Source organism: Dipodomys merriami, unplaced genomic scaffold (assembly GCF_024711535.1).
Source record: "Dipodomys merriami isolate MVZ:Mamm:240054 unplaced genomic scaffold, mDipMer1.0.p SCAF_39, whole genome shotgun sequence".
Lineage (NCBI taxonomy): Eukaryota > Metazoa > Chordata > Mammalia > Rodentia > Heteromyidae > Dipodomys > Dipodomys merriami.
Window position 1 is genome coordinate 3,219,169 of NW_027205492.1, and position 24,935 is coordinate 3,244,103.

The 24,935-nt window shown below is 46.7% G+C and overlaps 1 long non-coding RNA gene across 2 annotated transcripts in view; it reads right to left on the minus strand.

Annotated features, from left to right (window-relative positions):
- Window positions 1–2,951: 2,951 nt before the first annotated feature.
- Window positions 2,952–24,935, minus strand: part of LOC138805179 (uncharacterized) — a 97,909-nt gene continuing 75,925 nt past the window's right edge. The window contains exons 3-4 of one of the 2 annotated variants that reach the window (XR_011365458.1): window positions 22,468–22,579; window positions 2,952–3,035 (exon numbers count right to left, since the gene is read on the minus strand). This is a non-coding gene — a long non-coding RNA (uncharacterized lncRNA). Of the gene's footprint in view, window positions 3,036–18,842; window positions 19,079–22,467; window positions 22,580–24,935 lie in introns of those variants that run through there. The other variant, XR_011365459.1, reaches the window with a different exon arrangement.

Below are 24,935 nucleotides of genomic sequence, written 5' to 3' on the forward strand. Positions count from 1 at the left end.
TCAGCTCTAACCTTGGATTCCTGAAGGTACCAAATAGGGATGGATTCCTCAACATGCCATGAGGAGAAACTGGGCTGCCCCTCTGGCCCCTGAAGGAACCCAAGTTTCCTCTTCACTCCTCACTGCCTCCATTCTCACCCCTTCCAACCCTTCCCCATACACAGAAGCCTGACCGGTTGTTCATGAAGGTAGTTACTCCACAGCCTGTCCCTCAAATCAGCTTAGTGTCCACACTTCCTGCCCCCCCACACACACACATTGTAAGATCGACAACCCTTACCATGGCCAACAAGACCCTCCAATGGTTAGGCCTGGCTTTCCTTCTTAAGCCCATTCCTGTCCTAACTCACATCCAACTCTCCTTGTGGCGAAGTAGAAAAAAAAAAAGAAAAGGGCATCTCAGGGTGGTTGTAACAGCCTGGGTTTGAACAGGAGAGGACATGTCCCAAAGATTGAGGTCTTTCCTCCCGGCTTCATTCATGCATACCCCTGTTCCAAGCCACGCAGGACAACGAACTCCCATCATCTCCCTCTGGACCTTTGTCTGTGTAGTCTCCTTTCTCTCTGAAATACCAGAAACAAAACCTTTATCCTTTTCTCATCTTTATCCAGGCATCCAAACCTTTACCCTTCAAGGTGGAACTTTGGGCCAGTCTACATAGGCTGGACCAAAAAAAAAAAAGACACTGATTGGTTCCTTTGATTCACATTCCATTTCCTGAATCAATCAATGTGACTAGGGATGGGGGAGCATGCTAGAATTGGCCAACCTATGCCAGCATATTGAGCATAATGACCATTCATGGCAGCCCCACAGACTGGAATGAAAAGAGGCATTCCTCCAATGATTGTGGGAAATCCAGAAATATCTGTCCACTTCATTTTTGAGTCAAAATGTTCCTGACCCTTTAGTAATTGATCTGGAGTCTAAGCGGTTACTTGGGTCTGCTCTTCATCTCCCTCCTCTTCCTTTCCATGTCACTGACTCGTATGCCAATCCCATACACCCATACAGAGACCCCGCGCTTTTCCTCCACCTCCCTTTCCTCTATACCAAAGCATGAATTACAGTCTCAAAATATTTTCAGCTAGCCAGCAACTCCACAGCTAATTCCATGGATAAATATAGTTCTTTAAGTTTCAGAAAACAGCATCTGTTTAAGAATTACTTCATTATATTACAAAGAAACACATTGCACCCGAAATACTAGCAGCCAACTTCAGTCTCAGAATCTCCTTCACCCCCTTCCAGGGATCCAGGCTGGGATGACAGCCAAGGACTCCCCAGAACACAGAGATGGGTCACAGGCCTGCACATGTTCATTCAGGCCATTCTCCCATCCAATAAAACAACAACAAATCATTATTTCCACAGGCTAAAAGAAAATGTAATAATTCAAGGCAGAATGAGTGAATTTGTTGAAACAAATGTGAAGAATTGAGGGTACAAACCTGGCATGCAAAGCCACAAAAAATACCACCAGGAAACACAGTAATCATCTGACTTAGCTGTAAGCCTCAGGCACAATTAGGGATTGGTTTGAGGACAAAGCGTCCTGTGCTTCGGGGAGGGGAAGACAGGAAGGGAAGGGCAAGAGGTCTGAGATGCCGCTTTACCGGAAAACCGAGTGTATCACTGTGTGTCACCATGGCTTAAAAGATTATCATCTTGGAGAGTTTTTGCCTCCACCTTAGACTGTTTGAATCTGAAGTTACTATGCACTCACACTGAGCCATGCATGCATGTATCAGCAGAGGAAACTGAGGTAAGAGGAGGTAATTTAGGATTGATACTGGTTTTAAGCTTTTTCCTCGCTCTCCCTCTTCCCAGCCTTCCCCCTATACCCCACCCCCCACCCCAGCATTCTAACACTTGAGCCATACCTCTACTTCTATCTTTTGGCTGGTTATTTGGAGATAATAGTGTCCTGGATTTGTCTGCCCAGGCTAGCTTCAAACCTTGATCCTCAGATTGCAGCCTCCTGAGTAGCTAGTATTACAGGTGTGAGCCACTGTGACCCAACTTCCTTTTACCCTTTAAAGTCTCCTTAATCGTATCTTCCAATCATGAGCCAAGAATGTTAGAATCAGCGGGGAAGTCTGAGGCTGTCCATCTGAAAATCCTCTTCTGTGCTAGCCAAGTTCTGGTTTACCAGATCGCCTGTCATAAGTTTGGGGCTAGATTCCCCCAGAGCAGAAGAAAGTACAGTTGTTGTTTAGGTTGATTTTGCTTTCTGAATCTCTAAGGCCTTTCCCATCCTAGAAACAGTTGAGATGTGAAAAACAACATCCCATTGTCCCCACCCACAAGTCCCCAAATTGACGAAAGTCAGTGTGACCACAGTGTCCAGTTGTGATCCAAGTCATTCCTTCTGGAATTTGGAACTCTGCATAATTCTTAATTCCATTGAGGAGAATATTAAGGCCCCAGGAATGTATTAAATAAAAAGCATGTGATCTTGCAACCTCTTAATAGTAGGATTCTCCAACCTGATAGGGATTTTTTTTAATTAGCAATTGACAAATGTTATTTCCTGATTACTACTAACATTCCCTCTCACTTCTCCGTTGCTTCTTTCCTCTAACTCTTCTCACATGAATTTATCTTCTATTTAAGCCAATCTCGCTGGTTATTAGATATTCTCCCCGCTGTCACTCTCAGTAAATTATTAAACAGCTGACCAAGCTTTGTTTTAAAATGATTCTCTTATGAAGCTCAGTGATATATTTGCCATGAATACTGAATAGAGCTGCGGTCTCTAAGGACACATGAATGATTCCTATTTACAACCTTTAGCAAAAACGTGTGACAATCAGCAGCAAGAAGTAGACTTGAATCACCGTTAGTAGGTCGGCCAGTAGCTTATTTACAAGGAGCTCTCTTACCTGCGCACACTCCTGCCTGGAGTGAAGCATGTTTGGTTTCTAGGCGTGTCCCCATACCATGTGTTCCCATCTTCAGTCATTCTCCACCACCTTTCTTGTCTGGCCATCCCTGAGCTTCTGCATACTGGTGAGAATCCCTTCCCAGTTCTCTGTGAATTTCCATTTGATTACGATTAGGACAAAATGTCTTAACCTGTCTGAACTTCCACTTCCTCATCTATAAAGTAGGGGGTAGTCACAATGGAATCCTGGACTAGCAAATGAAAAGAGAATGTTGGGCACAGTTCTGCCTCGTTTCAGAGACTGATAGCTATTCCCTCCCCCTACTCCCATCCCCACCCCCATGGACTATTGCATTGGTCCAGATTCTCTGAGGTGTAAGTGACTGTATTCATCTTAAAATTCACCTAAACCAAGCCAGTGGCTTAGTGGCTCATGCCTGTTAATCCTCGCTACTCAGAAGGCTGAGATCTGAGGATCGAGGTTCAAAGCCAATCCAAAAAGGAAAAGTCCATGAGATTCTTATCTGTGAATAAGCGCCAGAAAACCAGAAGTGGAACTGTGGCTCAAGTGATAGAGTACTAGCCTTGAGCAGAAAAGCTCAGGGATAGCACCTAGGCCTTGAGTTCAAGTCCCACAACCAACAACAGCAAAAAAATTCACCTAAGCCAGGCACCTGTGGATCATGCCTGTAATCCTAGCTACTCAGGAGGCAGAAAAGTCCCTGTGAGATTCATTTCTAATTTACCACTCAAAAACCAGAAGTGGCACTGTGGCCCAAGTTGGTAGAGTGCTAGCCTTGAGCACAAAGAGGCTCTGGGACAGTGCCCAGGCCTTGAGTTCAAGCCCCACACCTACAAAAAAAAATCACCTAAATGAAAGAGAAATGTTTTGATTTACCTAATCAAACAGCAGTTGGCCATTCAAGGTATAACTTGGAAAATAAAAAGCAGGAGTCTGGTTCTATAGATGATGAGACTGTTGAGAAATCTACAAGGGGCAGGAAGGGAACTAGGAATTTCATGAGTACAAGAAGCTACTTTCAGCCAGGTTTGTAATCCTAGCTACTCAGAAGGCTGAGATCTGAGGATTGTGGTTCAAAGCCAGCCCAGGCAAGAAAGACCATGAAACTCTTATCTCCAGTAAAATACCAGAAAACCAGAAGAGGTGCTGCAGCTCAAATGGTAGAGTGCTCACCTTGAGAGCTAAAGAGCTGAGGGACAGCGCTTAGGCCCAGAGTTCAAGCCCAACAACAACAACAACAACAACAACAACAAGCTACTATCAACCCTAACAAAGGTCTAGGACCCAGGAGTCGGGTTAATACATCAAAATCCGCACTTCAACGGTGTGTCTGCCCTGGGCAAGCTGAAGATACTGAGGACCTTCCTTTGCTGCTGGAAAAATCATTCACAGCACAAAGAGGGCAGGAAATGCCCTCTCTTCTCCTTTTCTGTGGGCCCTAGGGCCTAATCAAGACTTGCTATTGGCTAAACCCTTGGAACCCTACCGAAACAGGAATCTGGAGAGTTAGAGCACAGACCCAAGCAGGAGAAAGTAAGCATGGGAAGAAGGCTGGCAGGCTCAGAACCAGCTCAGATAGGAAAGGGAGCTATATGACCAGCCTTAGAGACCAGCCAGCCTTCCACATGGCTCTGCCCCCACTTCCTTCCTCTCAGCTCATCATCGCTCATCTCAACATTCTAGCTCTGAGCACTCACTTCACATTCAAGAGGCTACTTTTCAAGCAGTGATGTGCCTTTCTATCTGCTCTACCACATTCCAGGGTGGCTGGTCCATCAGTCTGCACCCCAGAATGCAGAGGGCATGGGACACAGCTTCCTGTCAATCAGAAGGGGGATCCAATAAAGAAACAGTAGTGTTTTGGTCTCCCTTCCTGCCTCTTCACTCTCTCTCCCTTCCTTCCTATTCCTTCTTCCTCTCTTTCTCTCCTGCTTGTTCTCTTTCATAGTCCTACCTATCAAACCCAGAGCCTAGCACAAGCAAGGCAAGAGCTACACCACTAAGCCATATCCCCAGCCCAGCCTTTGTATTTTGAGTCCATGCAGTTTGGGGGCTGATTGTTATAGCAGTGTAACCGGAACTATCCTGACTGGTTCTATGAGGAAGCTACTCAAAGCACTGATTCTTCTAAGCTTTGTTTCAGACCATCTGCCCATCCAAACAGCACTACACTCCTCTCAGCTAAAGATATTATTCTCCATATTATAAACTGCTCAGTCACTCTCCCCAGCTCCCTCACACTAACATATTTGCCCAGCTTGATGACAACAGCTGTAGTTTTCAAAATTACCATGTATTGATCATTCGTCACATGTCATATACCTTAGAAAGCCTCTTCCACCATGCTATCCCTACAGCAGGCCTACATGGTAGGCATTCTTGTCCCTAGACTTCCAGTGTGCAAACCAAGTTTTCACAGTGATAACTAAACATATCCATAAATGAAGGAAGGAATGGAGCTGGAATTCTGCCTGGGTTCTCAACCACTGTAAACCAACATCTCCTTCACACAACCCCACAAACATCACCCCATCCAAAACAACCTGCCCCCTCTGGAATATACCTGCAGCGGCATTCTCCCCCAGATGCTGCGCTGAGACCTGCATTTGGTCACAAAGGATTCAAGGGCTCCTGCTTGGGTGCACTGGTGATTTGTTCTCCTCTGATTGCTGGTCCCATGAGAGCTTTGATTCTGACTCTGCAGACAGCACGTTTGTCTGGATCCTTCTGACCAAGTTCTTGCCTTGTTTCCTCGACCTCTGACTCATTTTGTGACTAACGTTCTGTGTCTGAGCCACTACTCCAGCCTTATGCCACTGAGAATAGGCTACTTTGTAGTGGATTATATGTAATCACCTCTGGGACCCCAGCTTGTCTGATGGCACTGTAGTTACTTTCACCCCTCTCATAACAAACCAGATTATTTTATTTTTTGCTGATCCTGGTGTTTGAACTCAAGGCCTGGGCACTGGCCCTGTGTGTCTTTTGCTCAAGGCTAGCACTCTACCATTTGTGCCACAGCACCACTTCCAGCCTTTTCTGAGATCACAGTTTCATAGACTTTCCTGCCCAGGATGGCTTTGAACCACAATCCTCAGATCTCATCCTAGGCATCTGGCTTCAGATTTACTTTGGATGGATTCCTTGAAATAAATGAGATTCTTGCCCATATTGATTTTAACAAAAATTGTTTTTATTTTTGGCTTAAAAATTTGGTCATACGCTGTAGCTCAGGCTGGTCTTGATCTTGTAATCCCAAGTGCTAGGGTTTTTTTTATTATATCAAGTCCCCATCTTTGATTAGGTACTGGATATAAATTGGTTAAAAAAAATAGACACCCGCTGCTTTTAGGAACTTACTTTTGAATGACAAAGTCACACAAAGGGAAAGTGATTACAATAGATCATAATGTACACTATTATAGAAGTTTCTTGGTTGCCTGATCATTTCCAGATGTTTACTCTTCACCAATTCACTGGTAGAGGTGGATAGCAATCCCACAGAGTGACAGTCTATACCGCCACATAACCCAAGAGTAAGTTGCCTCCATTCTTATATATCAGTCATTCAAGGACAAATAATTGTTGGAACAGAGACAAGAGAAAGGAATCTAAGAAATATTTCAGAAGCCAAGATGACGGGATATGAGGGTAAGAGAGAGGGAAAGAAGCATGTGAGGAAGTTACACAAGTTATGACAACTATATAGTATCAAATCCTGCAACAAAAATTTAGTCTCTTTGCAGCTGGCACAGGTTGGAGGGAAATCCCTGTGCCCTGAACACACATGATTGCCTGTTGTATACAACCTCACTCTCTCTCCATCCCACAGAGGAGGAAGTAAGAATGGGAAAGTTAGACTTTTCCATGCTGGAAACAGAACTTCAGTCCATCTGCCTTGGAGAATCCATGATCTCCTGTTATATTTGACTTCCTAGAAATGTCCACCAGGGTTCCTCTAAATCCAGCATGAAGTGGAAAGCTATGGGCACTAGGGCTGGATTACAAAAACATCCATCCATGGGGAGGTAAGACACAGAAGTGTTCTCTCATTCTGAAAATTTCTCTGTCTTAGGGTTCTGCCCAGGTTTGGGGGCAACTCAGGAAGGAACCAGGTAATACTTGAAGAATTGGGGTATAACCATTCTCTTTGCTCCCAGAAGTTTACACAAGCAGTGTAAAATTTTCCAGGTGGAACTGGAAAACAACCCAGAAAGATCCACATATAGAATCAGGTAGCCAACAGGTCGGTTCAACATTTTAATTAATGATCACATTTTACGGTAGGCTCTGAAGTCGAAGCGTGAGACACACAGTGTATTCGAATGAGAGGAAGGTCTAGGGAGATTTCCAAGTCAAGTCGGGGTGCTGTTCAACTTCAAAAAGACTTGCTGCATCACATTCCCTCCTCCCTCCACTTCTAAATCCATGAAGCCTCAAGCGAACACACTTTCTATCCTCTGGAATAGCATTCTGTTCTAGGGGACCGTTTCTTGATAAGACAGTAATTACTGGAGCAATTTTAGCAGGTACCAAGGCATTTTTAACCGTTTTAATTATTCAGAAGACTGATTAATTATCTAGTCCGTGGATCAGAGGCCAAAGGGGGATAAGATGGTGTGAAAACCGTAACCATGCCAGGGTGAGGGGAGAATTCAGCTGTCTTCTAACAGGAAGCTGCTCTCTGTGACTGTGGTTACATTCTGTGTCCTGGGTCCCAGGCCTCAGCTCCATCACCAGCCCAGGGCTTCCTAGTCTAGTCCCCTGTCCCTCACCAGGACTCTGTAAAGGTAGCATGGGGGGAGGGGAAAGGATCAGGAGTAAAATACACGGTCTCTGTTTCTCCACTAGAGACCCACATTCTATGTCTCTGGTGGGTCTTCGTTTTTCTTTTTCTTTTCTTTTTGTCGGTCATGGTGCTTGAACTCTGGGCCTGGGCGCTATCCCTCAGTTCTTCAGCTCAAGGCGAGCGAGCGCTCTACCACTTGAGCCCCAGCACCACTTCCAGTTTTCTGAGTGGTTTATTGGAGATAAAAGTCTCACAACCTTTTCTGCCCGGGCTGGCTTTGAACTGCGATCCTCAGAGCTCAGCCTCCTGAGTAGATAGGATTGTAAGCGTGAGTCACTGGTGCCAGGCTCTGGGGGTTTTTTTTGTTTTTGTTTTTGTTTTTTAAGGACAGACAATTTAAAAAATTGTCTTGAATAAAGAAGTCTTCTGGGCTTGGAAGGGCAATGATCCTATTTAGAGTGAATTAATATCGAGGGAGGCTGGCAGAGGAGAGCATGACTTGTGTGGCAAAAAATGGGTGAGGGGATGAAAGATAGGATTTTTAAAAAAGGCCATTCCCATCTGGGCACTCACTGGTGGCTCAGCCCTGTCATCCTAGCTCCTTAGGAGGCTGAGATCTGAGGATCTAGATTCAAAGCCAGCCTGGGCAGACAAATCCAGGAGATTCTTATCTCCAAATTAACCAGCAAAAAAAGCTAGTATGGCTCAAGAGGTAGAGCACCAGCCTTGACCAACAAAAGAAAAGCCAAGCTAGAGCTAGGGCCCTTTGTCCAAGCCCCAGTACTAGCACAAAATCAGAAAGGCCATCTCCCATTCACCGAGCATCCACTGAGCACCTTGCATATACCTGTGACTCAGGATGAAGGATGGCAAAGATGCAGGCTCCACCTTCAGGACTTTGTGGAAGGACATCCTTATTGCCCAGATAGTCGTAGCCTACTGAGGGGTCTGTTTGGATGACAATGTCAGACTATTCTGGAGTGGAGCTACAAATCATCCATTTGTAGTGACTCGGGACACTAGGCCTAGAGCCTGTGTACAACCCTTGCAGATCAGCAACCAGACCGTCTTGCAGAGCATGCTGGTGCCCTGTGGGGCTGGATGACCATCCTTGTGATGGCTCTGCATAGCTCCTGACATCCAGGCCTCGCTGTGGTCCAGGTTCAGATAGGGATCCCAGGTCTGGTTCCCAGATGAGAAAGTCTCAGTCAACACCGAGATAGCCAGTGAGCGTTTCAACTTGCTTCTCTGGCTGGTTCCTCCAGCCGCACATGGTGAGCTCCCTGGTAACTGAATCCTCACACAAAGCACAGGGCAAAGATCCCGATTCCTGTGGAGACAGATCCATGGCTCTGTTCTCCACTCTACCACCCTCTGGCTCGGTGACCTTGGGTAAGTCCCAAAGCCTCCCTCTACCTCTGTTTTCCTCTGTGTAACAAAACCTATGGGTATGAGGCATAAAGCAGACTAAATAGCTGTGCCTCCTCCAAAATCCATATGGGGAAACATTCATTCCAATGGGCTGGCGGTGTTTAGAGGTGAAGCATGGAGGAGATGATCAGGGGGTGAGGGTGGAGCCTTCCTAGATGGGATTCCTGCCCTTATAAGACGAGACCAAAGCTGGGTGCTAGTGATCCTACCTACTCAGGAGGCTGCGATTCTGAGGATCACGGTTAAAGTCAGCCTGGGCAGGAAAGTCTGGGAGACTCTTATCTCTAATTAACCACCAGACAAACCAGAAGTAGTGCTGTGGCTCAACGAGATAGAGCACTAGTCTGAAGCAAAAGAAACTCAGGGACAGAGGCCAGGCCCAGAGTTCAAGCCCCAAGACCAAGAGAGAGAGAGAGAGAGAGAGAGAGAGAGAGAGAGAGAGAGAGAGAGAGAGAGAGAGAGAGAGCGCAACCCTAAGACGTGTGACAGTACAATGAGAAGCAGGCGCTCTGCAGCCGGGAGGAGGAACTTCACCTGCTGCAGCTCGCCTCTGGCATCAGCCTCCACAGCTGTGAGGACTGGGTTTTTGTCACTTATAAGACTATCCGTGATGCTTGGAGTATCAGTCTGAACTGACTGAGACTCGCCTGTACTTATGCCACATTAATATCACTAGGTATGATCTCGCTGATGAGTGGCCGTGTCATTTTGTGCCATTTGCTTCAATTCCACAGGGCTCGGCCACCCTGGGACTCAAATGGGATAATATCCTTATGCATCCATTTGACAACTGTGTGTGGAACGCCTAATAAATGCCAGTCACTGTGGGGGGAGCTAAAGAGGACACGAGAAACAGAAGCCAGATCCCTGTTGTCTGTGGATGGAGTCAGGACAGTCAAATAAATGTGTGAAGTGGGGGAAAAAAATCACAAAGCAGATTGATGTGGTGTGGTGTGCTCTGGTAGATACAGGGGCCAGGGAAGGCCTTTCTGAGATAATGACATTTGGGCAGTGATCTAAATCAACCAACCAAGTGATTTGAGGCAGAGGGGTAATTCCTGTCACAGAGAACAGCAGGTGTAAAGGGCCTGAGGTAGGATCACGCATGAGAAGTGCAAGAAATCTATGAGGCCTCTGGCTGGAGTAAAGTGAGCAACAGGGGAACAGGAACCACTATTACCACTTTTAGTTTGCAACAACCCCCCCCAAAAATATAAACTGAATCAAAGAGAGGTTAGATCATTTGTCTAAGATCATCAGAGCTTGGAAGTGGTAAATCCTGGCTGTAAACTCAGCCACCAGGCTCTGAAATCTGGTCTCTTAACCTACCATGGCTGTCTGTGGCCAGAACAGCAACGCTAACCACAAAGCCACAGCCACATTGACTGGTTTCACGAGATACCTCGCTTGTGGGAGCAACATGGATGAACACATTTTCCCAGCTTCATCTGTGACCTCCCCTGAGGAGATTTCCAGTGTGCCATTCCGAAGTCTGTTTCCAAAGGTATTTGATGTGATTTTTCAATGCAGTAGCGGCCACAAGGTGATCCATCAGCCGACTCTCTCTGACAGAGCATTGATCTCCCAGGTCAGGAAGCAAACCTCCATTTACGTTGGATGCACCTGGCATGCGCCCTCTGAGTAGCACAGGGAAGATAAAGCACAGTCCATGACAGTTCTTGTCAAGGAGTTTGTGACGGCAAGAGGGGAGATGCTGGTGCGTGTGCAGTGCACTCCTCAGATGCTGGTGCGTGTGCAGTGCACTCCTCAGATGCTGGTGCGTGTGCAGTGCACTCTTCAAGATGCTGGTGCATGTGCAGTGCGCTGCTCAGATGCTGGTGTGTGTGCAGTGCGCTGCTCAGATGCTGGTGTGTGTGCAGTGCGCTGCTCAGATGCTGGTGTGTGTGCAGTGCGCTGCTCAGATGCTGGTGTGTGTGCAGTGCACTGCTCAGATGCTGGTGTGTGTGCAGTGCACTCTTCAAGATGCTGGTGTGTGTGCAGTGTGCTGCTCAGATGCTGGTGTGTGTGCAGTGCGCTGCTCAGATGCTGGTGCGTGTGCAGTGTGCTGCTCAGATGCTGGTGTGTGTGCAGTGCGCTGCTCAGATGCTGGTGTGTGTGCAGTGCACTCCTCAGATGCTGGTGTGTGTGCAGTGCGCTGCTCAGATGCTGGTGCGTGTGCAGTGCGCTCCTCAGATGCTGGTGCGTGTGCAGTGCACTCCTCAGATGCTGGTGTATGTGCAGTGCACTGCTCAGATGCTGGTGTGTGTGCAGTGCGCTCCTCAGATGCTGGTGCGTGTGCAGTTTGCTGCTCAGATGCTGGTGTGTGTGCAGTGCGCTGCTCAGATGCTGGTGTGTGTGCAGTGCGCTCCTCAGATGCTGGTGCGTGTGCAGTGCGCTCCTCAGATGCTGGTGTGTGTGCAGTGCGCTCCTCAGATGCTGGTGCGTGTGCAGTGCACTGCTCAGATGCTGGTGCGTGTGCAGTGCGCTCCTCAGATGCTGGTGCGTGTGCAGTGCGCTCCTCAGATGCTGGTGCGTGTGCAGTGTGCTGCTCAGATGCTGGTGCGTGTGCAGTGCGCTCCTCAGATGCTGGTGTGTGTGCAGTGCACTGCTCAGATGCTGGTGTGTGTGCAGTGCGCTCCTCAGATGCTGGTGCGTGTGCAGTGCACTCTTCAAGATGCTGGTGCGTGTGCAGTGCGCTGCTCAGATGCTGGTGCGTGTGCAGTGCACTCCTCAGATGCTGGTGCGTGTGCAGTGCGCTGCTCAGATGCTGGTGCGTGTGCAGTGCGCTGCTCAGATGCTGGCACTGCTCTCAAGAGATACACCCTTACCTTTTCTTTTTTCTTGGTTTTTGTTTGGGGTTTTTTGGTAGTCACTTGTTTGTTGTGATTTGGGGAGGCTACATTGGTATACTAAGCACACTGTGCCAGTCTTTGAGCATCGCCTGTTAACTCCTTGATCTTTCCAAGTCCTTTCTGCTCGAACTATCTTCATCCAATAGCACTAAGGCAGAATGAACTGGGCTCTGATGGCTCATGCCTATAATCCTAGCTACCCAGGAAGCTGAGATCTGAGGATCACTGTTTGAAGCCAGCCCAGGCAGACAAATCTGAGAGATGCTTTTCTCCAATCAACCACTGAAAACAAGAAGTAGGGTGTGGCTCTAGTGGTAGAGCACCAGTCTTGAGCAAAAAATGCTAACAGAGCATCCAGGCCCTGAGTTCAAGCCCCAGGACTGGCGCGTGCACGCACGCACGCGCGCACACACACACACACACACACACACACACAGACACAGAGCAAAATGAGTACTTACTTGATTCCCTGACCATCAACCATTTTTTTCTTCCAAACTAGATCTTTCTGATTGTTCAATTTTGTTTCATGTCTGGATGAGTAATTTCAGACCCACAAGGTTAGTGAAATCTGAGCTTCTCTGAGATTTCTTGCCATCACACAAAAAGAAAAAGTCCATTGTAGCAAATTGTCTGTGTGATTCATTTGTTGCTAGCACTGATGAAAAAAAAAGTATTTTTTCCTTCAAAATATTTCAAAGATCTTGTACCATGATGACGGGAAAAAATTCAGAAAGTAAGAAAAGTCTGATGCAAAATTTTAGTATCTGATTTGTCTTTAGGAAAAACATTCATTTTGCTTTGGTGGTAAAATCTGAGGATGAGAATATAGAAAATATAGGGCAATCAAAGTTGTGATCCCAACTGCCTTTGCTGTCCTAAAGAGTAATGTTCCAAATGGCAAAGGTTTTCCGTTCTTCAGTATAGAAATTTTAGAAATCAGGAAACTGTTTTTCCCCTGCCTTTCATATGAGGTTTGTGTTTGTTTGTTTGCTGGTCCTGGGGCTTGAACTCAGGACTTGGGCACTGTCCCTGAGCCTCTTTGTGCTGAAGGCTAGAGGTCTACCACTTAAGCCACAGCGCTACTTCCAGCTCTTCCTGAGTAGTAGCAGAGAGACAAACTAAAATCACAAGTTCAAAGAAGGCAGAATTCACCTGAGGAATGGAACCCTGGAAAAATGAGTGGGATTTTTTTGCAGGTAGTGATGAGGAATTGGTGATCTTTAGGTTGAAAGAAGACAAGAGCAAAGGCAAGAGTCACACTGTGGGAGAATGAGGAGTTGTTGCTCAGTTTCCCTGTGGATTGGTTTCAGGACCCCCAAGGATTCCAAACCCACAGAAGTTCAAGTCCCCTCATATAAAATAGTATAGTGTTTGCATATAACCTATGCACTTCCTCCATCCCACATACTATTTAAATCATCTCTAATCGCTTCTGTAATGCCTCATTTTAGGCAAAGGCTGTGTAAATAGTTGTTATACTATATAGTTTCAGGGAAAATGACAAGAGTCTTTACTTGTTCAGTGCAGGCACAATTTTTTTAACCAATATTTTCCATTCATGGTTGGTCCAATCCTGGGCTGTGGAACCTACATATACTGTGGCTGCTTTGTCCCAAGTTAAATATGTGCCTATGGGTGGCTAAGAACTGAGAAAGGGGGTGGGATAAGCTCAGGGGAAAATTGCCTGCCGGGTTATGCTGGCTCTTTAAGAAGGTTGGGGCATCATTCATTCATTAAACAAATACACACAAGTCCCTTAACAGACTGAGAATTAACCACAAAGAAATGTGGCCCGGCACTGGTGGCTCACACCTGTAATCCTAGCTACTCAGGAGTATGACATCTGAGGATCCAAGTTCAAAGCCAGCCCAGGAAGACTCTTATCTCCAATTGACCACCAGAAAACCAGAAGTGGTGCTGTGGCTCAAGTGGTAGAGTACTTGCCTTGAGCTGAAGAGCTGAGGGACAGCACCCAGGCCCAGAGTAAAAGCCCCACAATCAATGAAAGAAAAAAAAAAGGAAAGAGGGGGGGGATAGAGAGAGAAAGGAAGGAAGGGAGAGAGGGAGGAAGGAGGGTAGGAAATGAAGGGAGGAAAAGAAAGAAAGAAAGAAAGAAAGAAAGAAAGAAAGAAAGAAAGAAAGAAAGAAAGGAAGGAAGGAAGGAAGGAAGGAAGGAAGGAAGGAAGGAAGAAAGAAAGAAAGAAAGAAAGAAAGAAAGAAAGAAAGAAAGAAAGAAAGAAGAAAGAAAGAAAAAAGAAAGAAAAAAGAAATGTGAATGGAAGAAGAGAATAACTGCAACAAACAAAAAGACTTTGAAAGAAATTTGGGGCAAATTCATGGAAAGGAAGTTTAGATGGGGGCTGGAGCCAAAGTTGATGCCGAATCGGGGAATGTTGGCGCCTGGTGCCCGAAACATGGAAAGAATGGGAGCACACGGGTAGCTTACGGATGCAGGACAAAAGGGACGCGTGGGTTTAAAATACGCTGCGGTTAAGCAAAGCACCTCCTGCGGGTCTCCCACCAGCATGGCCATTCGGGTCCTGGGAAAGACGGTTGTGAGCCCTCTAGTGGACACTCTTGGTACCAAGCCCTGAGTCCCTCAACCGTTACCTACTGTTCCCAAATAAGTTGTGGCCCTGGCCCTTGCAGGTGGAGCATCCCTTAGCCCATTGTCTCCCATAAAGTGGGGGTGACTCAGAAAAGCGGGACTGGGGTTCTGAAGCTGCTTTGACATGTAGATACAAGAGGAACAAAGCCCTGGCAGACCGGTCTCCCTAGATCATCCTCTGCCAGGGCTATTGAGTGTGGACAGACTGGAACTCCCTCCACGGGATTTTGGTCTTCTTCCCTCCCCTTCTCTTTCATTCCCACCCCGGGCCTTCTGCACTCACACCCTTACTGGTGCCTCCTAGAAGCAATGTCTGTTTCTTTCCCTCATTTCTATTGGCTTCAGTTAGTGCACAAGGGTATCCACTTTGACATGTGCACAGATGCATACAATGTCACTTGATCAGACTCACACATTCCATCATACCCTCAAACCCTCACTCCACCCTTCACCAAACCAATCTCAACGAGTTCTAGAAGCAGTTCCTTAGCACAGACTTGCAAACAATCCCCCATTTCCAGGTCTATTTCTGGGGATCCCAACCGATGGCCCAGCACCACAGTGTACCAGGCCCTTTGAAGGACACTGGGGAGTCAAACCTTACTAAGATATAGCTTGGTTTCCAAGGAGCTCAGGGTCTGGTAGAGAGACCGGTGTGTGCGTGGCCGATTTCAGTACAGGGCATGAAGCTGCGGTGGGGGATGGCGGTGCTGGGGATGGAGAGGGAGGCATGAAGCCAAGGTTGTGCACTCTTTCTCTCTCCATCTGAGACAGACCAGGAAGGCTTCATCAAGGAGCTAATTCTCTTGAACTAGCCCTTTAAGACGAATAGGAGTTTGCCAAGGAACAGGTAGAGGACTAGTATGTAAACAGGCAGGAAAGGGATTGTGGGGGGAAGCCTAGGACTTTGCCAGACTGGAGCATACAAATACAATCACCAGTTACCAGTGACATGAAAGCCACTTGATAGACACGATCCAAGCAGGAGGCTCAGGACCAGCCCCTGCAGAAGTGGCCCTAGATCTGCTTACAGAAGAAGGACACATGTCCTTCAACCTGGCTCCCAGTCCCCCATGGTCTCCTGGGAGCCAGCATTCACTACACCTGCTGGAAGTCATGACCTTTCTCTCATCACTGCAGCTCTGCCTGACGCACCAGGCTCCCAGGAACTGGGAGTATCCTGTGATGTCAGGGAAAGCTTATTTTAGTTTTGGGGTCTCCCCAAAGAAGACTCTGAAATGAGGGTTTGGGAGCCTGAGTTGTATAAGAAAATACAGCAGCGGCGGCGGCGGGAAAGGAACTGCAGAGGCCTCTGGGAAATGCTGTCTCACACGCACAGATTTGTGGTTTCCTAACCCTGCCCCTCAGTCTCACCCATCGCTGGCAGAGAGCTGCTCCCAGGAAGTGCTGGATCCTTGGAACACAACAAGTCACCAGCAAGACAAGCAGGTAAGCTAGGTACTTACACCTGTAATCCTAGCCACTCAAGAAGCTGAGATCTGAGGATCAAGGCACAGAGCCAGCCCAGGCGGGAAAGTCCTCAAGACTCTTATCTTCAATTAATGACCAGAAATCTGTAAATGGCAGTGTGGCTCAAAGTGGTAGAGTGCTAGCCTTGAGCAAAAAGAGCACAGGGACAGCGCCTAGATCCTGAGTTCAAGCCCCACAACCAACGAACATAAAAGGGCAGTACACAGAGTTAGAAGTCAGGCCTCCGTGCCCACCTGCTCACACACAAGCACTCAGCATGAGGGGATGTGCCACAATTTGTGCTTATTACTTTCGTGCCCAGCTGTGGAGAAGAAATGTCTCTGAGCACCAGCCTTTCTTTTTCCTCCACGTGAAGGCTAGAAGAAGAGTTGGAAAGGTAATCGCCCATCAAAAGGTGGGGAGGAGGAGACCTATATCCAAAAGCCATTCAGGCTTCATTGTCCCTAACCTATTTGGGGACAGTGTATCTGCCAACTGGCACCAATTCATTTCCTCACTCCATAAAGCAAGTGGCAAAAAAAAAAAAGAAAAGAAAAAGAAAGAAAGCTCGTAATAGCTCTTGGACAAAGTCAAAGCATAATCTAACTTGGGGTTTCTAAAGAATCTCCTGGTTCTTTCTACCTGAAAACATCCGTGTAAAGTGGCTTTTAATGCGCCTGCCAGTGCGACGTGGTGGTGACTCATTTTCAGACCGACAGCTTACGGGAAGCACAGAGATCTTTTTCCTGTTCCAGGGATCTGTAAACTTCTCTGGGCCCTAGGAGCTCTGCACAAGTGTCTGAAGCCAAGGGGTAGTATGGAAGAGAGGTTTTCTGTTCCCAGTCCCTGTTTTCATTTGAGTCCTCCTGGAAGATGCCCTAGAGATAAAGATATAACTGAAAGTGGTATATTTGTCAGCTGACCCCAAGAATCACTAGTGGGGGTGGGAGAGAAGGGTGTAAGAAAAAGAAGAGAAGGCAGCCAATTGAAAGTCCATTCTCTGGCCAGGATTAATAAGGCATAGTTAGAACACTAGCTACTTAGGAGGCAAAGATAAGAAGACCTGGTCCCAAGGCTAGCCTAGGGGGTGACACGGAAGCCTAAGCACTATTTCAAAATAACCCTTGAAACGCCAAAGGGTTAGAGATATGGTTCAAGTGGAAAAGTGTTTGCCTAGCAAGCACGAGGCCTTGAGTTCAAAGCCAGCATTGCAAAATAATATTAACAACAAAATAAAATTGGTGTATTATCAACGCATTGAGCTGTTTCTCCTAGGGAACTTGGCAAGCTAGTCAAAAAAAAAAAAAAAAACACATGTATCAGCCAGTGACTGGCACCTGTAATCCTAATTACTCAGGAAGCTGAGATCTAAGGATTGTGGTTCAAAGGCAACCCCAGGTAGGAAAGTCTATGAGACTCTTATCTCCAATTAACCACCAAAAAAAAAAATCCAGAAGAGGAGCTGTGGCTCAAGTGGTAGAGCACTTGTCTTGAGCCAGAAAAGCTCAGGGAAATCATCCAGGCCCTACACACACACACACACCAGGAAACACACACACATACACATTATCGTCTCTTCTTGAGATGTGGGGTTGCTGGCATATAAATAAACACGCTGACTCACATTTTCCATTGGTTGAAGGCATCTTTGAAGGATTATAATCCCCCATATTTCCATCCTGCCAATGAAGCGGCAGACAGACCCTGAACTTCAATGGAATGAAATTTTACAGAGCTCAAAGACAGAAGAGGAATACAGCCTGCCATTCTTCCTCCTCTAAACAAGAAGACTCAAATCTTACTTGTTTTACCTGTCTGGGTTTCGGGCTGTGAGTGCTACCTGTACCTGAGATACACTATCAAAAACTTGAAAGGTTGTAAAATCTCTTGGGTGATTCAATGCATTGATTGTCAAACATGGACAGAGAACCACACAATGACTGTGTGGGGAGCAGGCCTGAAATCTCCCGAGCCTCACATCAGAGCTCCTCCTACATTGCACCCATTTCCAGCCAGAGCCCATTTCTGTTGCTATTTCATGTTTCCCCATTCCATCTCTTCACATTATGCTCGCTCTCCACGTCTGCCCCCGTGACCTTCGAGGACACTTCCCCAGCATCAGCCACTCTAAGATCTCCGCTAGACACAGATAATGCCATTCTCTTCCCATCTCTATCCAGCTCCTTTGACAAAACCTTTTTATTCATCTGCAAACAGTAACCCAAAAAAAAAAGTATGAAAACCAGGGGATTGATGTTGGCCCAAGCACTTTGGAATGCAAGGTAAATAGTGTTCTTCACGTGGGCAGCACGCTGGGCTGATAAAACGGCTTCTGTAAACTCAGTATCAAGGGGTCTCTGTCTAATACAGCTGTCTATTGTCGTCTGCGTTTGAAGATTGTTCAAAAAGCGCCGGGTTGCTTTCTACATCCACATGTGCCTGTCTTAATTTACAAAAAGCCATTGTGCATTGCATCCTGTTAAACCCAGCATCCTCAGACCCCAGCACTTTCTAGCAAGTAATATGTGTACAGTAAGTGATTATGTAATGAATGAAGCAAAATAAACAACAAAAAAAAGCCCACAGGCTATTCTGCTCCCCCTTCCAACTGAAATGGAAAGACAGGTTGAAAGGCCTTTCATATATACTGCGACATTCTAAAAATTGCTCATGACTTCTTTGCCAAAGCTTTCTTTTTCTTGAGCTATACTGACAGGAAAAATTAAGATCACTCACTCATTAAGGAAATATTTATTCAGTGCTAACTATATGTGGGGTACTGGGATACATTGTGAGGAAAAGGAAACGAAGAAGCGACTCTTCCTTTTTTGAAGTTTGCAACCCACACAGATAGGAATCCAGTAATTGCACAAGGTAAAGGGCAGATTACAACTGTGAAGACTGACTCTGCTGGTTTTCAGGGAATATTCACAAACTCTTTGATGTACATCCCATAAGGGGACGCTGAATTCCTCTTCCTTTGAGTGTGGTTGGGTCAGCCTTGGGGACTCAACTCTAGAGGCAGAAGTGATGAAATGTCATTAGCAAGATTAGGTTATTTAAAAAAAAAAAAAAGAGGGTCTGGGAAGGTGGCTCAGTGGTAGAGTGCTTGCCTTGTATGCATGAGGCCCTGGGTTCGATTCCTCAGCACCACATAAGCAAAACGAAAAAAGCCGGAAGTGGCGCTGTGGCTCAAGTGGTAGAGCGCTAGCCTTGAGCTGAATTACTGAGGGACAGCACCCAGGCCCAGAGTTCAGGCCCCACGACCGGACCCAAAAAATAAATAAATAAATAAATAAATAAAGACACTGTGGCTTTTACCAGGTGCTGGTGGCCCATTTCTGCAATCCTAGCTACTCAGGAGACCGAGATCCAAGACCATCTTGGAACCTCAAAGACAGCCCAGGCAGGAAAGTCTATGAGACTCTTACCTCCAATTAACTACCAAAACGCCAGAAGTGGAGTTGTGGCTCAAGTGGTAGGGCACCAGCCTTGAGCCAAAAACCTAAAGGACAGCTCTCAGGCCCTGATTTCAATCCCCAGTACTGGCACAAAAACAGTAAAAGAAAGGAGAAAGAGAGAGAGAGAGAGGGAGGGAGGGAGGGAAAGGGAGAGAGGAGAGGTGCAGGGTCTTTAAACATGAAACTGCTCAAGTCAGCATCTTCTCTCGCCCTCCCAGTCCTGAAAGGATCCTGTACACAGCCCACATTCCACACTCGCCTGTATGGCATCATTGGCCATGAGCTTCCTAGAAGCCAGGCATGCGCCATTTCATCTTTGCACACTGCTATGGGCATATTGTTGGACTGATCAATATTTGATCAGTGGAGGCTACCATGGCCAGAAACTTCACAAGGAAGCTCGCTGTGAAAGCTAGGGCCCCACGCAGATCCTTTCACTCAATCTGCCTCACAGGGCAGGTAGAATTACATGCTGGAGAGTTCTGACAAGTCCATCTCCGAGCCTCAGATTTCTAGGCAGACCAAAGGCAGAAATTAATCTAGAGGAAAAAAAAAAAAAACCTCTGTGCACTGCTTATGGAGTCCTCTGTCTGTGCCAGGTACTCAACTGAACCTTCCATAGGCATTACCTCACATCATTGTTCTCCACTCACCCCCTCACTCTCCACTGTACAGAGGAGGAACTCAGAGGTAGACACTCTTCCTCTCAAGCACCAGCCATCTCCAGCAGAGCAGACATACTATCTCAGCTCCCAGAGATTCCAGGATACACTTATACACTGGTGCTTCAGCCAGAACCCAGGAAAAAGACACTCCAGACTCACAGCCAAAGCTCATGTTCTCCAAAGCTCATTAGACCCCAAGCAAGAGAGGACACAACATACCCTGTGAGTGACTCCACAATGCTGCACAGCCAGGACAATAGATCTCACACTACAAGCATGTGCCACCCACTAAGGACAACAAATACGTGCCTTTGTAGTCCTGTCCTGGCTAGATTCACATCTTGGAACAGAGATCTGGGAGGAGGGGCATAAATCAGTTTATTTGAGAGGAGACCCCAAGAAGCACAGTGAGAGAGGGTTCATGAGACAGGGCAGAGAAGACAGACAACAAGAGGTACAAGAATAATATACTTCTGCAAACAACTAGGGACCTCCAATGAAGGTCTGTGCTACACCCATGAGAACAGTTTCCCTGAGTGAGGAACCCAGGATCTTTAACTGCCAGCTCCCAGACCCCACTGGTGGAGAGTCACTGCAGGGACATTAACTCTCCAACACATCCAAATGTCCAACATGGGGTCTCTGTCCTCTCCTGATAAAATAAGGATACTGGATCTAACTGGCGCCATCTTGTTTTCATGGTAGAAGCAGGGAAGTTCCACTTCCAGGTGATGGGTGTGCCTGAATTCCTAGAGGCAGGGGCAGGGATTTGGATGATAGGTTACTGAACCTGTCAGTCTTGTGCCTTGAACTCAGGAGACTCTCCAGTTTCCTGTGATCCTACCCCCTGGCTCTGACCCTAATTAGGCACCCACCAGCTCAGTCACCATTACCCCATGCCTCATGTCTCCTGGCTCTCCTCAATCACTTCATGGCATCCCATTTCAGCTCTCCACTGGAGTTGATCTGGTTCGTTAGTATTGTTTTTCTGCTCTTTCTTTCTTCCCCTACTCTCATGGCTCAGTTTTCTAACAGTGTTATGTGTATTAAAGGGGCTACAGGTCTTTGAGACAGGAGTCTACTTGCAGTAGTGGGCTTTCCAATAAAGACTCCCAATTTGACCTCTCAAAATGTGGCTCCTCTGAGTTCCTGTACAACACTGTGACCAGAGGAAGCCTTGGGCACAGAAAACTTAAGAGGGGCTTGAGAGTGGGGGCTAGCAGTCATATTTTACAATAGCCTGGAAAACCTGCAGAGTGTCAGAGGGGACATGGATTTCAGAAAGGCCCATCCATGTGATCCAGGCCCTCCCATGACTGTCTCAAACTAGCTCCATAACATAGGGACCATTCTTGTGCCCCTTTCACAGTTGAGAAAAGTGAGTCTGAGTCTTAGCAAAATGGTGAAGGTAGTCAAGGTCATAGACCTGGCAGCTGGGGCGCACACACAAGTCAAGTAGCCAGATGAGATCCAGGGTATAAGGCCTGGGGCTACTCAATCTCCTCTCCTGAGAAGTGACCAGCCAGTACCTTTCTGTGTCCATCCAACAGGAGGCAGTCATCCAGCTCCGAAACATCCTTACCTCCCTTATTTACTTGCTTTGTATTGACATATTTAAAGCCTGTGATGGTGTTTTGATATGCATGGTGAGATGCTATTTAAGTAACTTAGCATAAAACCCCTCTCTCGTATGGGGCAAGAGCCACCTAAAATCTACTGTTTTCACACACACACAAAAAAATCCCAAGTATGATACAATACTATTAACCATTGTCCTCCTGTTGCTCATTAAAATCCTTTGACCAGTCTCTCTCCTCTTGGTAACCACCTGTAAGTCTCTATCTTTCTGACTTCCTTTTGAAACACCAAATCCTACATAGTTTCCATGCATCTCTCAAAGCTCACAGAACAAAAATTTATGGTAAAGAATGGGGCTTTTGTTACCCTGAAGTAGAAGGATACACAGCAGCGCAGAGTGACAGCTCTGTCATCACCAAAGGTGACTTTCTGTTGCCATGTGGAAGCCTTCCTTCTGTTACTAGGGAGAAAGAGCGCCGCCCTGCAGGTCACAACCCTTGTTTGGCATATTTCAGACAATAGCCAGGCACTGTCTCAGTTCCCTTCCAGCAGCATGGAGAAATCACATCCCACCCGAACAGCAAAGTCATCCTTACTCCAGCTATCTCCTGCACATAGCCATTCTACCATTACCACCTTTGGAAAACCACACCACATGGCCACATGGCCACATGGCCACATGGCCACTGTGCTTCCTTACCTTTTATCTGGGCTTGAAAGTTAGCAGGGAAGGAATCATACCCATTTTTCAGGTTTCAGAAGACTGAGGCTCACAAGGTTTCTTGCCTTCTTCCTGATTACCAATCGTAGAGCTAGTGAACATAAGAGAAGAGACTTGAGTCAGGTCTTTGGGTCCAGTGCTGTGGCCATAACACTCACTAGGTTGGCAGATACAATAGTCAGCCGTGGCGGGGGATGGGAGGGTGTTTCAAATCCTTGTTGAAATCTCTGTTTCTCCATCTATTAGCGGAACCAGTCCATGAACTAGCGAAGTCCACCCTTCTTTGTGTCTCATGGAATCTTTGAACTGGCCAGCAGATGGCCCCCACCTCGAGACGCTCGCTCAACTCTACCACATTTCTCTCCTGGTTTCCTTGCCAGAATTTTCCCCAATAGGTATACAATCTCTTAATTGGGATATTCATTAATTATCTGACTCCTTCTACAAGGTCATCTCCAGAGAGCATCTCTCATCAGTCTACCTAGTCCTGAGAATCCCACAGATGCAATGAAGGGAAAGCTGGAGGGAGGAAAACATGAATGGGACTCAGACCACTGCTACTTGCCTTTGGGGGCCAAGAACAGTCCTCAGCTGGCCTCCAGCAGGGAAACAGGGACCTCAGACACATTTCTGCAAGGAGCTGAATTCTACCCATAGCCTGGATGACCTTGGAAACTGATTCAGTTCTAGAGCTTCCAGAAGGGACCATAGCCCTACAGACACTTGGACCTCAGCCTCATAGAACTCTGCAGCAACATAGCAGGACCAGGCTCTCCCCAGACTTGTGACCCGCAGAACTATGAGGTCATTTTAAATCGGTACATGTGTGGGACTTCATTGTGGTCACAATTATACTAACACAGGCAACAGTTACACGGGCTGGCATATACTAGCTGACTGATAAGTATTTGGGTGGACAGATGAATATACGAGGATACTTTTGAGGCTTAACTAAATGATTTTGTATTTGTGGTTCCCACATTTTGTATTAGTCCATTTTTGCTGCATAACAAGCAATCACAAGCACCAAGGCAAACAACCATAAGTATTTCTTCTTATTCAGTCATATGCAGTGTCCGCTGGATTTGAAGTGAGTTCTACCAGGCTTGGCTCCCAACTTGGGGTAGATTTAGATCCTCTTTTAAAAATGTCTCCCATCCCACTTGAACTAGTGCTGCAAAAGGTACACACCCTGTGCAAAGACTTCTCAAATCTCTGCTCCTGACCCACCCAGGATCAACCCAATGACCAAGAGGACAAAGAGATCACACACTGAAGACTATATATGCAGTGCTGGTAGCTGGAGAGAGGGTAAAGAGCCATAGTCACAAACGCATTTCTCTGGGACTATCTGCTAGGATGAAGGAATCATTTGGAAGTATGATGGCAGCATAAAGCAATGGTTTGAAGCCCCTTTTTCCTAGTATTTACCAGTGATCTGAGGTTGGTCAACAATGCCTCTTGAAGCTTCAGTTTTCTCACCTGTCAAATGAAGGTGTTTACTTTTTAGGCTAGGAGACTGGTAAAATGGGTGGTAAAATGGGACCATGGAGGGGTAAGAGTCCTTAAAACTGTGTCTGGCACAAAGTCAGTGCTCAAAACTATGTTCATTCCTCTACCCTCTTGGGTGCCTTCCTGATACACAGCTACTGGGATTCAGTGGGGAAGCACTGGGCAGGTGAGCATTGTTGATGGAGACAGAGCTGACAGTCATCGGCATGGGCTGTGAGTGCGCATGAGCATACCCTCCTCTTGTGCATACCTCTGTGTGTGTGTGAGAGAGAGGGGGAGAGGGGGAGAGGGAGGGAAGGAGAGCGAGGGAGGGAGAGAGAGGGAAAGGGAAGGAGAAGGAAGAGAGAGAGGAGAGAGATCTACTGCACACATAGCCCCCTGCTGCTGCTACCATGGCTCTCAACAATGATTATACGTGATTCTGGAACAATTCACTGGAACATGTTGTAAATCTTGATTGCACAGAAACAAGCAATTTTCCTAACATGGATTTCCATCTATGTCAGGTAGCCAAACCCCATGGACAAGGAAGATAAGCGGTACTACAGAGAAACTTCTAGAACTTGCAAACAATCTGAAGCACAAAGCTCAGTTCTTCCTGCAGCAAGCAAGCTTGATTGACAAGGCCCAACAAAAACCAAGAAAAGCTCAGCCAGCCAGTCCCACCATGGCTCTGGCCCAGCTCTGACTACTGCAGCCCACAGAGCAGCCTTGGAAATGGACTATAAATGGCATCTTTTTATTTATGAGAACTTTTTCATTATGGGCATAATACCCCCATTCTTTCCATGGTTTGTATATAAACATAGCAAAATAGGATTATTTTAAAAGGACCTTGGGACACAATGCTTCTGTTGGAAAGCGCGCGGGCGTGCTCACACAGAGCAGGCTGGGCTGCATCTCTCCCGTCTCCTTCCAAGAGACTCAGTCAGCAG